This window comes from Psammomys obesus, unplaced genomic scaffold (genome assembly GCF_907164565.1).
Source record: "Psammomys obesus unplaced genomic scaffold, mPsaObe1.curated_primary_1811, whole genome shotgun sequence".
NCBI lineage: Eukaryota > Metazoa > Chordata > Mammalia > Rodentia > Muridae > Psammomys > Psammomys obesus.
The window spans coordinates 10242096-10256774 of record NW_026593286.1 but is presented as its reverse complement, the minus strand read 5'-3'; positions in this window follow the sequence as shown (position 1 = coordinate 10256774).

The following is a 14679-nucleotide window of genomic DNA, read 5'->3' as shown; positions in this document are numbered from 1 at the left end:
GCTTCTCAAGCATAGGAAGCCCAAGTTCAGATTTCCAGTACCCAGAGAGAGTTAGGTGTGTCGACAATCCTATAATCCCAGCACTGGGGAGCCAAAAACAGAAGGAATCCCTGGAGCTCGTTAATCTGGACAATTCTGTGATGTCCAGGTTTAATGGGGGTGCTTGTCTCGGAAAACCAAAGTGGGGTGCCATCACGGAAGACACCCGGTGTCAACCAGTGGTCTCCACATACATGCATACATACATGTGAATCCACTCACATATACATTCACTCAAAAATGAATGTAGACATGCATACATCATGCAATATACAAATTGTGTTTTGGGGGGTTCTTTAATAATGTTTTTGACAAATATCTCTGGTGAATTAAGTCTAGCTCCCACACTTTATCTTCCACCGTGGTAGAGCAGGCACCACTTTTGGTGGGATCCATAAGTACTACCCTTAGGATTTTTGGTGAAACTAAATCTGCTTTGGAAGTTGCCTAAAGAAGTAAGAAATTCTTTATACTCACCATGACTCTGGATTTCAAACGATGGAAATAACTCAAACTGAGTCTTGAGCAAAAGACAATCTCCCATTTCAGAGCTTTCTTGAATTATCACTGGCTTTGGAAGTAGCCAGATACTTTGTATTTATATTTGTATTTAGATACAAATAATGTCTTCAGAACTCGGTTTCTTCCTCCCTCAACTTTGTCCTAGTCGGAGTACATTATTTATGTCACTTCAAGATGATTTCTGGAGACAGATAACTATGGCTGGTCAGTGTAGCAATTCCGACAGAAAATAAAGGGATAAAGAAATAAAAATAAGTACCCCAATATCTTTATTTTAGGATACTTGGTAATAGACTCAAATTGGTTCATGGACCCATTTGTCAGCATGAAAACGGAATATTCAGTGTCACATACCACAGAGCTGTGGTCAGGACGAGGCGGGGGGGGGGGGGGGGGGGGGGGGATCCCACTGCAACCTCTGGTCCCAGGGAAATGCAGAGCTGACACCAAAGTGAGAAAGAATAAAGGGGCTGCTAACAGAGGGACCCTAGAAGAAAATATGTGGCGCTGAGCAGCTGAAATCCTCACCCAACATTCTACCCACACAGTGTGTCTTCGTCTTTCTTCTCTGGCTTCTAGAAAGTTAATCTAAGTAGGCCAGGGGTCCCAATCTTCATCACACTACATGATATGATCACGCTAATTCCCATCTACTCGCATCAGAGTAAGATTTAGAAATCACCTAACAGGTAATTTAAGAGTTCAGTGAATTTACTATTAAAAACTGTTTAAGAATAAACATGACAGAGGAGACCAGGAATACATCTGTGATGAAAGTGTTTACTAACTTCCAGCAAAGTCTGGCCTAATTAGATGGTAATCACAGTTAGCTGGTACACAGTGTTCACACAAAAACCAGGCACAGGAAATGTTTGATCCGAAGGCTGATAATCCTGGCCAGCTCCTTGTAGATGCGTAACGCTTCAAAGGGAGCACTTTTACCTAAATATTTTCCATTTCTTTATTATTAGCTTTGAAGGATTAAAAGAATATTCCACCACATCGCACATAAGCAGAGATGTGTCCCAGCGTGCCTTGGTGCCTTTTAAATAATTCTCCATTAAAACTCCGCTTGCAGAACTCTGACAAGTGAGTGGAGCTAAAGAGGTGGAGCAATATTTGTTTTATTGACAGATTTTATTGCTATCTGTTACCCTGCTGCGGGTTCTGTGTGTAGTTTATCTCGGGGCAATTAAAGATATTGCTCCTTAGACACCGAGCTCAGTGGCTTATTTGAAAGTCATTTTGTTAATTAGGAATTACTACATTAATATGTGTAATTCTTTTTAACTATCCTACTCATCCAAATGCTAACTTTGCATTAGCCTTTCAAACCCAACACATCTTTAAACCCAAAGTCTTTAGAATGTCATATGTCTTCATATGTCGGGAAACCATACAGTAACAAACACCAGATAAGAAAGGAGCTGCCTACTTATATGTAACAGTGGCTTACTCATAAAAATCAACTTCATGAAAATAGGTGCAAAGCTAAAAGAACCCCACTTGCCTTAAGGAACTATAAAATCCAAAACCAGTTACATTAATACAATAATAATACAATTATTATGCTTACAAAAAAATAAGCTGAGGCTTTTCTTCTGCCCTCAGCAAAGGAGTGTTATAATTCCCCTGTATGATACTGGCCCCGAGCCCAAAAGAAAGCAAGAAGCAAATTATACACTGTTTGTGGGGCTGCAACTGGCTGCCTTTGGTGGAACTGTCTGTGCCCCCCAGGGGCACATGCCCTTGCTTCTCTGAGCATAAGCTTTGCTGCTCAGTTCAGTCTGGCCCTTTCCCTATCTGTGCCTGCTGGCTGATAAATCAAGCAGGCTTCTCCAAGTAGGTGGCCTGCCTTGCACATGGACCGCCGTTGTGGCCCAGTGACAAATGACTGGTGTTATCAGGTGTTACTCCTCGGTGTCCATGGAGATGTGGGAAGACTCACTGGATCTTGAGTAACAAGAGAAAAACAGAAGTGTGTTCCTTGGCTTTTGTAGCCCAGTTTGTTTATATGACCCTGCACTTCCATACTGGTTTATACCAGGTCGGGGAAACAGTAAGGGTTACAGTTCTTTATCTGGACAAGGGAACTTTCCAGTGGGAAAAATAGAGCTGGTTTTCACTTCATAAATATTTCTGGTTTGATACGTGACCCTGTCCCTCCACAGTGGCAAACAGTATCTCTACAAAAGCCATGCTTCATGCTGAGGGTGGCTGTCTTAGTTAGGGTTTTATTGCTGTGACGAGGTGCCCTGACTATGGCAAGACATATAAAAGGAAACATTTAATTGGGGCTGGCTTACAGGTTCAGAGGCTAAGCCCATTATCCTCATGGTGGGAAGCGTGGTGATACGCAGGCAGACATGGTGCTAGAGAAGAAGCTAAGAGTTTTCCATCTGATCAGCAGGCAGCAGGAAGACAGTGTGAAATTGGGCCTCCTTGAGTTTCTGAAACCTCAAAGTCCATCCCTGAAGACACACATCCTCCAACAAGGCCGAACCTACTCTAACAAGGCTACACCTCCAATAATGCCACTCCCCATGAGCCCAAGAGGGCCATTTTCATGCAAACCACCACAGTGGTGCACACCTTTAATTCCATCACCAGGGAAGAGGAAGCAAGAGGCTATCTGTGAGTTCAGGGCCAACATGGTCTACATAGAGAGTTCCGACTAGTCAAGGTTACATAATGAGACCCTGCCTTGAAAAAAAAAAAAAAGGTTATACATTTATGTGTCATGCCTCCTATGGTGACATATGATGAATTTCTGTGAGTTCAAGACCAGCCTGGTCTACATAACAAGTTCCAAGCCAGCCAGAGCTACATAGAAAGAAAAACCCTGATCATGTTTTATAAATAAAGAGGAAGTTCTAGCTTTTGGACTTTTTTGAGTTCAGGGACTGTTTCTCCACTACCTACACCATTCCTGGAAAATAAATATTGGCTTTATGAACAATAAGCAGTATTTCCCAGAATCCTTTGTTTCTTAGCAGACCCTTGATTTATATCTGTCTTTATCAAGCCTCTTCCTTCTACAGTTGTGGTTGCAAAACTTCAAAGAAGGAAGTTTTGCCTCACGCATCCCATATGAACGAAGCCAGTGTGGTTGCTCTAGTCGCCCTCAGGTTGTGGGCTATGTCTTAGGTGACTTTAAAAAGATCAGCGTTGTGGCTAGGTTGTCTATCAATGATCAGTGGAAGGAAAAGAGACTTCAGGAGCGGGTAAGGATTCTACTAAAAATGAGAGCTGCTGAGAGGACCTGCCGGAGAAAAGAGCAGGGAGCAAAGCCAAATCCTAGAGATTCGTAAAAAACAAAATAATTATTCTTTTGTGTTCTGCCCTTCCACATTAGATTGGTTGTCAGGTCACCCATGTGTATGAGATGACCTACCACAGGGCCAGGAAGTAACACTGTGACAGGATTCCCTTTTCAGTCTGTTTCCCCTAGCTGGGGCACTGGGATTTCACAGCCCAAAGAGGCTGCGCACAGCTGGTTGGCATTTGGAGCCAGGTGCCTGCTGATAATCCTCTTAGGGCCTCAGCTGAACCAGCCCTCATTCTATGTTTCTTCTAAGAGAACTAGACAGTCATTCACACATTTCAAAGCTGAGACGCTTAGAATTTTATAGAAGTTTAAGAAATATCCTGAATGACTCCATGTCTCAAAGTAGGCTATGAATCCTACTTGTATTAAAAAAAAAAAAAAAACAGATGAGGAATACTGGATCCAAACCATAAGAGGACCTTGTCCAGTCTCAGCATTAATACAAGTCAACAAATGATCAAAAGGCTCTTTAAAACCCTTCCTCTTAATATGGAACTAAACAGCTTTGGCCCCACGGGAAAATCCCTGGAATCTTACTGATTGGAGAGGCCTAGGGAACCTTGGCGAATGGAGAATAGAAGCCAAAGGCTGGTTAACAACTATGATGAAAGTATTAGGTTAAATTGCAGGACATCACTAATATTTAACCATTTTAGGACTTAAAACAAAGTCACTTTCTACAGTATTACTTGGTAGCTTATGGTTACAATACCCTGCTGGACCACATCATTGTATGAGTATGAGAGATCAAATAGAGTCTTCTCCCCTACAGATAGGCAAGGTTTGGCTCTCTAGTTGTTTGTGTCCTGCATAACTAGGTATTGCCTGTCAGGTGTCTGGCTTACTCATTCACGCAGACCACCAGATGCTTAAAACTGTAAGAAGTTATTAGTATTGGTGCTCAACCAACAGCACATCTTTCCCCGCTCTGCGTTCAAAACTGGTAATAATTGTCAAGCGTGTTCTGGGTTCCAAATATTTTTTGGAGACCTTTACATGAATCACTTTACTAGAGTCTCAATATAACTTCTAATGATATAGGCTAGCATCTACTTGTTTCATCAACTGACACAAAATAAAACTGAAACGAAGAAACATATCTTTTCCCAAAGCCCCAGGCTGATGGTAGCCAGCACTGGTTTTACAATCCAACTGCCTGTCTTTACAACCTAGGCACCTGTAAGTCAGGGTTCTCCAAAGACATCGAGCCAATAGGCTAGACGGAAGGATGTTTACCATGAAACATTGGCTCAGGTGACTACAGAGGCTGAGAAGCACCACAATGTGTTATTTACAATTTGGAGACCAGGAGAGCTGGTCATTCTGGTTCAAATTGGAAGTCCCCCACATGGGTGAGAAACAGTGGGATCGTGTAAGCCTGTTAGGAGCCTACAGCACCCACCCACCCACCCACCCAAAAAAATAGTATCAATGTCCAAGGGCAGAAGATGGAAATCCCAAATAAAGCACACAGAAATTTGCACTTCCTCCACTCTTTCAGTCTACTCAGTATGATTGGTTGGCACTCACCCACGAGGGGATGGCGATCCTGACTCAGCCTAGAGACACAAAGGTTGATCTCTTCCAGAGACGCTCCCACAGACTCACCTAGAGACATAGCCAGCTGTCCTCTCCTACCCCAATTCAGGCGATGTATAAAGGAAGCATAACTTCCAGCAGCAACTTCAAGGTCTTAGGGATGCCCTGGCAGATCATCACAAGAAGCAAGTCACAAAAGACACTTGGAGAGCCTCAAGGCAGCCACTTGGAGCACATCGCTCAGCACCACTCATAATGCCCGGGGGAGGGGGAGATTTTCTGTTTAATCACCAGTACCACCATACCGCGGTAGGTGTACCAGTTGGCTCCCGCTGCTCTCGCAAAAGAGCCAGTAGGAAGGCAGAAAAGGTGCCTTGTGCAAGCAGACTTCACTGAAGAGTCCTCAAAGGCTACACTGAGCTGAGTGTCTTTCCGACGTCACAGTCAGAGCCAGGGGAGAAGCAAAGAAAGCAAGACTTTCTTAGCAAGAAGCCCCTGGAGAGAACTCAGGAGCTGTGAAACTGCACAGGGATGAAACGTGCTTCTTTATTTTCACTAACCTCTATTTGCCCTACTCACCTCTAGGTGGGATTTCCATTCAGTTATAAAAGCAGGCAATAAGCCAGCAGGATTGTGACGGTAGGAAATAGAGGCCTCAGAAATTGCCATGTCTACTTACAGCCATGAAATGGTCTGGAATCTCGCAAGCACACACTGCTCCCTCAAAATGAGGGAAGGAAATGCAAACGCAATAATAATATACACTACAGTAAACTTAGGTTTGTATATATATTGACAATGCCTTCCTAATGTAATTCATTTTCTCAGCAATCCTATGTAGTGTATTGCAATCCTATGTAGTGTATTGCAAGCTTTTAAACACATGATTCAAAGAAGTTTGTAAGCTTCTCCAGAATGTTGAGACTCTAGACCAGTGGTTTTCAGCCTTCCTAATGCTGCAATATTTTAATACAGTTCCTCATGTGGTGACCCCAACCATAAAGTTATTTCATTGCTACTTTGTATCTGTAATTTTGCTACTGTTATGAATAATAACATAAATATCTGTGTTTTCTGATGGTCTTGGGTGATACCCTGTGAAGGGTAATTTGACCAGCAAAGGGGTTGCAAACCACAGGTTCAGAAGCATTGGTCTAAAGATATAAGTGTTCCTGCACACTGGAGCACTGGGAATGGAGCCCTACCTCCCACTGCCCTACCCTAAAAGTTGTTTCCATGTACTATATTGTCCAGTTTCTTTAGCTGGGTATCTCCCTCCTGTCTGTTAATCTAGGGAAACCTCTCTATCAGTCGCCTTAAAAATGCAGGCTGCTCAATGGAAATATTTTATTAGATTAGTAAGCTTGGGTTTGTATATGTACATGTGTCTGTGTATGTTCCTACCACGACTTCCTTTAACCATAAAATGCTTGAACTATGCAAAAGTGTGGAATGTATATTACCTATGCTTACTTCGTATTGTTCTAAAATACTTTGGGGATTATTCAAATGATGCCTTCTGGGATTCTCAAACTGCACTGGTAATGATTTAAGGGATTAACTATCCACAATTCATAACTTCCCAGGTCTTTGTCCCAACTTGTCATTCAGGCCCCACCTTCAGTTCAGAAACAGGTGCAAGATGATAGGTGTCTCCCAGAGAGACAGCAAAGAAGCCATCTCTATCAGCAGTACGGATGCTTCACCTCTTTGTTGACTAACAGACTCCACATGCTTGCTCCAGATATCACTCTTATATTTAAGTTACATAATTAAACCAGGAACTTTTTCTCTCGTTTGATTCAGATCTTATGTCAGACCTTGTGGACAGCCGCTTTTAGACATCTTGGTAGGACACAAACATGATTTTTTTCCTAGTATAAAAGATGGAGCAAAATTCACAGTTCCTTACTGTTACATTAAACTGTCATGATCCAAAGGAGAAAGTTTATTGCTCCTGGGGGCAAGAGGGTCACTGTTCTTTGGGGGCGTTGGCCATTAGTGTGTTGTCCATGCCCCAGTGGACAGTCTCATAGCCATTTGCATGTGGGCAGCATGAACTGAACACAGAGGATTGTAAGAAAAGACATGAAGTTGGGAGGGAGATGCACTGAGGTAGGAGTCAGAAGGAGGACAGACAGGAGGGAATACAACCAAGAGACATTGTATATGTGCGTGACATGTTCAAAAACAAATACAAACTGAGAAAGTTGAAACCAAGAGACAAAGAAAAACTTGACTGAATGCTGACATAGGGATAAACAGTCACACAGGTGTTATTGGTCTGCTAGACTCTTGGGGTAGTGGAGCGTTCTCCACCCACCCTTTTGCTTTTTTACTGTTTCTTCTGCCGTTTGAGTAAATCCAAATATTTGTTCCTGAGATCCAAGTCTTCATCCCTTTTCAATCATCATGACATGCAATTTACTCTTCTCATTTATCTAGCTATTTTGAAAGCCTGAATTTGATTACCCCCCCCCAATATCTGATTTGAGGAGAAAATGAAAAGTGTGCAAACGAGGTTTTCAGCCAGCCACAGCTACAGCACATGACCACTTGCGAAGGTAAAGAGTTGAGCTGGGATCACAGTGATCCATCCAGACCGAAGTAGCCTTGTCCAGACACACTCGGGTCAGGAAACTCTTTCTCTGCTCATCCCCCTTGACGGACTGGAATCTCATGAGCTTATCCGTGGATTCAAACTGTTACAGATATGCATATATCTGAACTGGTTGATTAATCCAAGATTTCATAAGGAATTCATTGAGAGTGACAAAATGCATCCTATGAAATAACAAGGTACTTGACCAATTAATAATATAATCCTATACACACACAATGTACCACTACAATACCCAGCCAAACAGACCACAAATGCAATACAGCTCAGATGTGGTATTGACTTCTTAATAGGCCTTTTTCACTGACGATCTGGGGGAACTCATAACCACATGAAGTCCCGCTCTCAAACACTGGTTCCGCCCCTTCCCAGGAATTTCATGGAACCACATGTTTTGGAGCTCTATACCTCTTTGCATGAGTGGCCTGTCTCTCTGAGGCCACATATTTAATATTAACTGCAGTGAGACTGTCTGTGCCCGGAGGGACAGTTCGAAGCACACGGTTTCGTCCACCTCATTGCCACTATCACTGCTTTCAGTCAGTGCTTTCTGAGACGCTGCACACTTGGTGGCAAAGTCACGCTGGCTGTGTGGCAGACATTGCACTTCTATCTCGTATGTCAGCTTCCTCTGAGGGGCCATGGGGTTTGAGAAGGGTTTTCATGCAAATAGCTTTAAATCTTTAGTTATTTCTAACAGAAAATGTTTCCCTAGGAGGTTCACTAATGAACTACCTTCTTCCTTCCTTCTTGTCTTTCTTTCTTTATTCTCTCTTGCTTCTTTTTTTCTTCTTTTTTCATAATTGTGAATATCAACAAATCATAGTAATAAAGACAGATGCCCTGTGACATAGCCATGCCCCAACCCTTACTGACATTGCAATAATCTCTTGGGCATTTCTTTAAACATGTTCCCCATGGGTCATGTTCACAGCTTTAAATATGAGTTACTTTATCTTCATGGCTTTGTGGGTAACACAAGAGACTCTCCAGCTATGGTTTTTCGACACTACGCGGATTCGTCGGGTGTTTTGGAAATAATTCGTAACTTAAATTAGAAAATGATTGACTCCTTCAGTAAATCTGAGCCAGTTCAAAGGTTACTTTCATATCAATGTCACCTGCATTCATCCTTTTGTAAAAGAGAAAGACGCGAACATCTGTACTGGAAAAAATGTACAGCCTAAGACCCAGATGATCTGTTCCATAAGCCCCTAGTAATGATAAAAACTGTTAGTTGCTGTTGGCCCCTCCCATTTTGGTGTGTCAGTAAATCCGAGTATGACCAGTAAGTATTCGTAGTATCAAAGATTAACAAAGATAGATGTTATCCCTATGCTTCAGACAGACTTGTTCAGAGCTAACCCACATTTTGATGGCAGACTAAAGGGCTCTCAATCAAGCCGGGAAAGTGAAACACTGCCCAGAAACAGGAAAGGACGTGTACAACCAATCTGGACTTCCTAACTGGATCCTTTTAGTCAAGGCTGTAACCTCCCATAGAGGCCGGGAGGCATGAAGCCTAGGTTGAGGGAGAGGGGAGGAGCAGATCACCCATTCTTTTGGTAGCCTTTGGTGTTTCTAAGACAGGTTAGCACCATCCCAGGGATGAAGCCCCCAGCTGTTAGAGACCCTGTTAGCTTTTATTCTAACTGTCACAGACCAAGGTCGAGACCTTACTGAAATAAGGCCTTAGGCCAGATAGCCAGAATTTGGTGAGGAAGAGAATTTTCTTCCTAATTGTGAATATCAGTGAATCATAGCAATAAAAGGGAAGTGGAGGTACATGTGGAGAAAGCTTAAGTGCCTGAATCATTATTGATCATTTTTTTTCAATCACCCCAGGCAACGTAGAGCTATAAATATGACCACTAGAAATTGCCAACATTTGACTGTTTCTGACCCACAAAAAAAGTAGCAATTTCATATGCTGTAACTTAATATGATCTGCCTTGCATTAAAACACCCTGGGGAATCAATAGACAAAAATCAATTCTGCTACCGGATGGGTTTGCCGACAACGGATGAAGATGGCTCATGTGGTTTTGTTCTCTTTCATTTTGCTTTTAGTGAAGAAGAATCTAACAACATCCAGTATGATAGATATTCCTTTGTTTCCACTGTGTGTCTGTCCATGAGCCTGGGAATTAATTTTTTAGTTGTTGTTTTTTGTTTGTTTGTTTCAAGACAGTGTTTCCCTGTGTAGCCTTGGCTATCTGAAAACTTGCTCTGTACACCATGCTGGCCATGAACTTCGAGATCCACCTGCCTTTGCCTCCCCAGTGCTGGGATTAAATGTGTGTACCACCACTGACTGGCTCTGAAAATGAAATTTTAACCATTACCTTGGGTCCTTCATCACCACAAAAAGGTGCATCCATATTGCTTACGAATGGTTAATTTAGGGACTGAGTAGGTAAAAAGTGCTTGAAACACAAGCAAGAGGACACGAGTTTGGTTCCCCAAAACTCATGCTAAGAGCTGGCTATGGTCCCAGGCCTACTGACATCCTAGCCCTGGGGTGGAAACAGGTGGCACCCGGAGCTCACTGAGCAGCCAGACTACACACAGTTCATGTGCTCTGCATTCAAGGAGAGACTGTGTCTCAAAAGATGCAATTAGAGAATAATGAGGAACGACACACGCCATCAACCTCTGGCCTCTGTACACACAGGCACATACGCCACGCAGCGCTTTAAAACAGGGCAGCGGTGGTGCACACCTTTAACCCCGGCACTCAGGAGGCACAGGCAGGCGGATCTCTGAGTCTGAGGCCAGACTGGTCCATAGAGGATAGTAAAAGCCACACAGAGAAACTGTCTTCTATGTATATATGTATATATGCATACATATACATATGTATATATGTATATGGACCAGTCAAGGACCAGCAGAAGGCATCAGGTTCTTTGAATTACAGTTAAAAATGGTTGTGAGCTGCCACATGGGTGCTGGACACTGAACATGGGCCAACCGGAAGAGCAGTCAATGTTTTTAATTGCCGAGCCATTTCTTCCGTTTCATCCCTTTTTAGATTTTAGCTTTCTATTCTCTCCTCCTTTCCTCCTCTCTCTTCCCCCTCATATACACACATATGTGTATTTATATACACATATAAATATACACATCTGTATATATGTATATTTATATATACATATATATTCAGCACAATGAAATCAATTATTCTGTTACATGAATTTCTCTGGTTTTCTCCAGCAGCAGTGGTGTGCTATTATGTCGCTGTGATAACCTCTAGAATTTGATCCCAAAATGCAAACAAAAATGAGGTAACATGTGTGAGCCAGTTAGGAAGAGAATATATATATATACACACATATAAATTTTATATTTATATATATACACATATAAATTTTTAATTTACACATTATCTCAATTATTGCCATCACAAGGAGGGTATGCATACTTGATGAGCTTCCCATGATAAATATGTGAGTTTGAAAAGTCATATTTCCTTTATGTATCTGTCTGTACATATGGACCTAGATCATTCCCTATTACCTAGATCTGAACAATTTACTAATTCAAAACCAAGGTGTGACCATTTGTAGGATAAATATCAGCAGCCCTGAGCTTCCTCCCCTTTACTCCTGAACAGAAATGCTTCACCCTTCTGACCTTGCCTTCTAATTACATTTTAAAGGTAAGCATCAGGTAAATGTTTTAACCATTGTATCAGGCCAACTAGGATCAGAGAATAGATTGGGTGATGTCATCACCTGTTGACATCCTCAAAGGACTGTTCTCTTTAATAAAAGATAGAAAAGACAGCAGCTTCAGAAATGGCTCATTGATTGAAAGCAAGTTCTGTTCTTATAGAGGACCCAAGGTTAGTTCCCAGAACACATATCAGGAAGTTCACAACCTCCTATAATTACATTTTTAGGGGTCTAATACCTCTGACCTTGGGCAGCACCTGCACACACACACACACACACACACACACACACAATTAAAAATAACTTAAATTCTTTTTTCTTTTTTTTAAAGAGGGAAACAACTATGGAGAGGAACAAACAAGCTCACTTGTCTGGGCTTTAGTTAAAAAGCCATTGCTATGTTGTTTTTTTCAATACAGTAGTGTCAGTGGAGATTAGATTAGTCTGCCCAAGATGCTGTAACAAAACACAGCACAATGAGTAGTTTAAAACAACACATCCATTCTCCCAAAGTTTTGGAGACTAGGAGTAAGAGATAAAGGCATTGGAGTACCTGCCTTCTCACTGTACCATCCTGTGGAAGAAGAAAGACAGGGAGTTAAGGAGAGAACAGAAAGAAGTAGAAATATATCTCTTTGTTTACTTGTAAGGCCAATAATCCCAGCATGACAACCCAAACCTCACAACCTCATGGGAACCTACTGGTTTCCCAGGCAACCTTCTACAAACATCACGTGGACATAGCTAGGGTTTAAATACAATTTTGGAAGGTGAACACAATTCAACCCTAAAAAGCAGTTAAATAATCAAGTAAAATCATAGCTATCTGAGCCGGTCACAGAAAGCAGATCTCTGGATTATTTTGCTTTTAGTATGTGTGTTTGGGGTTGCAGAGTGTAGACAAGAACCCACTGCCTTTCCTTTGCTGGGTATATTAGTCAAGGTTCTTCAGAGGAATAGAACTGATATAATGGATACTAAAAGAGAATTATTAGACTGGCTTACTTGGTAAGTCTGGCAATGGCTGGCTCACACCACAGAGACCCAGAAACCTGAAAATTCTCAGTTTACAAGACAATATGTCTCCACAGTCCCAATCTGATTCCAAAGGCCTGAAAGGTTCCTGGAGACCTGTTGGTCTTCAGTCCATGTCTGAAGTCCAAAGAAGTTGCTACTTCTAATGTCAGCAAAGGAATCATCATCACCATCATCGCCATTGCCATCATCATCACCATCACCACCACCACGACCACCACCACCACCAGCAGCAGCAACAGCAGCAGCAGCAGCAGAATAGATAAATAATCAACAAAGTGGGAAGGCCAGGTGAGCAAAAGGATAAAATTTTCTTTCTTCTATGTCCTTTCATGTGGACTGCTATCAGAGCATCCCACCTTCATTTAGGGTGGGTTTTCCCACATCAGTTAAAGCATGAAGACAATCCCTCACAGACAGGCTCAGTGGCCAACCCACTGAACACAGTCCTTCAGTGATACTCCCCCGGTGATTCTAGGCCATGTCAAACTGACAGACCCAGCTAACCATCAAGGTAGGCAATCATTCTACCACTGGTACAAACCAACCCTGGTTATCTTAGTTGAAGACATGAGAAATTAGAGAAATGGGATATCATAGCCCAGCTATCTTAATTTAACAAATGACAAAATACAGAAATGGGAGCTGGATAGATGGCTTAACAGTTAGAAAAACTGATCATTCTTGCAAAGGACACGAGTTCAGTTCCCAGCACTGATACTGATACTGTCTGCAAGCCCAATGATGAGGGGTTCCATGCCCTCTTCGGCGCCAAGGACCCAGGAACACAAATAATGCACAGGCATGCCGGCAAACACTCATACATGCAAAATAAAAGTAAATAAATTTTTTTTAAAAAATACAGAAATGGACAGTTTTTCTTTATTTGCTGTGTGTGCCAATCTGTTTGTATACATATACATATACTTATACATATACATATATATACATATACATAAGAATGTGTATTGGCTAAGTGCGAAGGTGTGTGCATAAGCGTGAGCGTACATGCATGCGTGTGTGTGTGTGTGTGTGTGTGTGTGTGTGTGTGTCTGTGCACGTGTGTGTGCGTGTGTGTGCGCATGCACGCGCGCAGTACAGGAGAAAACTTTGGGTATCATTCCTCAGTGGACTCTGTCTGTCCCTTGCCTTCCTCTAGCCAAGCTCTCTCATTAGCCGGGTACTTACAAAGTAGACTAGCCTGGCTGGTTCCTGAGCCTCGGGGATCTGCCTGCCTCAGCAAGGGCAATGCTCATACCCAACCCCCATGCCCCGCTTTATTTTTAAACATGAGTTTTGAAGATCGAACTCAGGTCCTCGGGTCCTTGTTCCCACAAATCAAGGACTTTAGCAACTGGGTTGCCTCCCCAAACCGCAAAGCAAACATTTGAAATCAAATCAGGTGAGAGTTGTTCTGAACTACCTCACTGTTTTTTGTCAATCATTATTAACACATCAAAAAAGTCAGCATCTTCTTGTTGTTTGAGCATTTCCATTTCCTTTCCTGCTTAGTCCTCTCACATCTCAGTTGTTTTTTTTAAAATAACAATTTGGTTTAGTGTGCTAAAAATACCCTTTGTGCACTGTTGGCATTTTTTTTTCTTCTTAGTTTCATTGTTACATGGAGCCCTAATTTTTGTGGTGAGACTAGGAAAAAGGGCATGCCGATAGTAAGCACATTTGCTGGAGGCTGGTGTGGGACTATGCCAACCTAGCTGGGAAGCCACCTTTCTGATTATTTTCACTGTCCCATTCCTTAATCACACAGTATTCTGTATTAAATGCATTGAGTTGCTATCTTTAGACAGCATCTATTTTTAGTAACAAACCGTCTCTCTGAGGTACATACAGCTGCTCATTCACACTAAAGCCTTTTCCACAAAGCTCACATTCTCCTCCTTTTTTTTTTTTTTTTTTTT